This window comes from Pteropus alecto, unplaced genomic scaffold (genome assembly GCF_000325575.1).
Source record: "Pteropus alecto unplaced genomic scaffold, ASM32557v1 scaffold119, whole genome shotgun sequence".
Lineage (NCBI taxonomy): Eukaryota > Metazoa > Chordata > Mammalia > Chiroptera > Pteropodidae > Pteropus > Pteropus alecto.
The window spans coordinates 51,777-55,014 of record NW_006442487.1 but is presented as its reverse complement, the minus strand read 5'-3'; positions in this window follow the sequence as shown (position 1 = coordinate 55,014).

Here is a 3,238-nt window from a genome sequence, read left to right as displayed (position 1 = left end):
CATTGTAGGATTTCTTATAGCATCTAGAAGAAGCTGAGGTAGACAGAATTATTTCAGTAGAAAAGCAATTTTCACATAAGTTATGTAATTTTATTTTTAAGGAGATATAAAAATGGAATTAAGGAAATGGTAGGATAATGTTTTGGAAGGAGCCATATTGTCAAGCAAGCAGCATCTGTTGCCCAGTATCAGGAGTAGAAGTCTGAGCACTTCTGCCAACTGCATCGTGATATCAGAGTCACCAAAGAAAACAGCACAGTCAAGCACTGGCTGAAAAATACTTTACTCACATAAAGAAGAGACAGAAGTATATTGGTTTCAGGAGTGGACATCAGTTCCCTATGAGCAGTGAGTCCCTTCCAGCAGCTGACGCAGGGCAAGTGGCCTGCATACATCCCTGTTGTGCAACAGCAGAAAGATCCTGTCCCCTCCCCAAAAGGGAAAGATAACGGAGAGAATGACCAGGTGCCACATGATGCACACATTTAAGCAGAACAAGGGAGGATACATAGAGTATGAAATAGGGAAAGGTATTCACATACAAGATGATAAGTCCAGTACAAGCTGTGACAACTATTTATCTCTTAGTAAGGCAGTGTTCCAGGCCCAAGGTCCATTCTTTTTTTTTTTTTTCATTCTCTTCAATCACATAAGTTTATTAAAAAAGTGGCATAATAATTTCAAAGAAATAGATTTTGACCGTACTTTCTTCTGCCAAAGAAATAAATCATTTTGGGAATCATCACCTACCACATGTTTCATGCTATTGCTTAAAAAAGATATAACTTTCTGACAAATAAATAATTTTTATAGAAGCAACCTTTTCAAATACTCTAAAAGAGTTAATATCCATACCTTACTTTGGGTAATTACATCATCTAAATAATCTATCATATTTTAACCCACATTAAATATAATATGCAAAAATACCGAACTCTCATAATAAAATGAGAGCATATATAGAATTAGTTTTGCCAATGCCCACTCTTGAGAAACCAAGAGAGAGTTGAAAGACTTTGTCCATGAAACTGCTTTTCCCAACACACATTCATAAAACTTAGGTTTAGCCCCTATTCTTTTACTTAATAATTCTGTTCAGGTAATAAACATTTGAACCAAACAAAAGGTATGTGTATGTGTGTGAATGCAAGTACGAATTGAAAAAGAATCTTCTTTTCAATGTGTTTATAATCAAGTAAATGGACCCAATGTTAAATGAATTCAGTAGAGGATAGTGCAGAGTTAGAAATATGCATATAGTGTTTTGTAAGAACAAAAATAAAGCATTTAGTTTAGTATTTGGAAGTAGGGAGAATATTAAATCAAAGACAGATTATTAGAAGAAATGATGATTCCCCATATATTCTTCAAGATGTCACTTTACTTCTTAACAAAACTGGTCTTTATTTTATTTTTTTTTTAAGGTGAGATGCTTTAAAAAATAATCTTTACGATTCCTTTCAGTGCTACAATTCTGAATGAGGGGAAGGAATATTCTAATCTAATTCTTTACTCCCAGCAAAAGAAAATAAAACCAAATGGAAACCAACCAACAAAAATTGCTTATTTAGAATGTGTCTGGGTCTGAGGAATTTGAAATTAAATATTTTAATTAGAAATTCTAATGTTACTTCTATAATGCATTTATTTATTCAACAATATTAAGTAGTTAATGTTACCAGGTGCTGTTATTCTAAGTGTTGGTGTTAGAGCACTGAACAAATTGACTTAAAACTAGATAATATCCCTACTTTACTGTTTGTTTACTTCTTGCAGTTTTTAAGACATTAAGATATATTTCATATATTAAAGGTTTTGGTTTTCTGTTTTTTTCAATTTTCTCATGCTTAGAAAAATTGTAGGCATACAATTTTTTCAGAGAAATATGAGGATATTTTTCAATTACAGTTGGAATTCAATATTATTTTAGTTTAGTTTCAGGTGTATCACATACAGATTAAGCATTTATATAATTTGCAAAGTGATGCCCCCATATGCCTAGTACCCGCTTGGCACCATACATAGTTACTATAATATTATTGACTATATTCATTATGCTATAATTATATCTCCATAACTATTTTGTAACTACCAGTTTTTACTTCTTTATTCTTTTATATTTTTCATCCAGCCTCTCAACAGTCTTCCTATCTGGCAACCATCTGTTTGTTCTCTCTGTCTATAAGTCTTTTTCTGTTTTGTGTGTTAATTTATTTTGTTCTTTAGATTCCACGTATAAGTGAAATCATGTGGTATTTGACGTTCTCTGTCTGACTATTTCACTTAGAATAATACCCTGTAGGTCCACCCATGTTGTTGCAAATGGTAAGATTTCATTCTATTTTATGGTCGCGTAATATTCCATTGTATATATGTATCACACCTTTTTTATCCTATCTTCTATCGATGGGTACTGAGGTTTCTTCCATATCTCGGCTATTATAAGTAACTGTACAATAAATATAGGAGTGCATATATCTTTTTGAATTAGTGTTTTGAATTTCTTCAGATAAATATCCAGAAAAGGTTTTAAACTTGTAATAAATAAAACATCAATAGCACTTGCTTGAGAATTTATAGTAACAGCCTTCCCTATTTTACCAAGTACTGTATTGACTTCATATGAACAATGTTTAAGAATTGTTTAGTTACTGTTTGTGTTCTAGATATAATCTAGAAATCTAAAAAAGATAGATTTCTAGAGGTGTTCTATCAAGAAATAATTTAGATGATGATAGAACATTGCTTTGTGGAAATTCCTAAGTGAGTATTACAGTTTCTAACCAAATACCTAGTTAGTTAGTCCATCTTGTTTAGAAAAGCACTACATTAGTATGCCTTAGTGGTTAAAGACATGGGCTTTGTAGTCAGATGGGCCAGGTTTTATTCTCATTATAGTTCCTTATTAACATTTTGACTGACTTTGGACAAATAAATCTCTTAGTTGAACAATCATTTTTCAAGGTTGTTCTGAAGATTAAATGATATAAATTATGTAAAACACTTAGTATAGAAACTGGAACATATTGAAGCCTAAAAAAATGGAGCTAATATTACTATAAGCTATAAAAGTATAAGTGTGGCGTTTAAAGAAAAAAAAAATATATGTTTATTTTCCATACACAAACTCTGTGAGATGTTAAATGAAAAATGACCTATTGTCAAAGAAAATTGGAAAACTTTATACTGTACATGTTCTATAAAAATCATAAAGTACGTTAGTATGTTAAAACTTCTA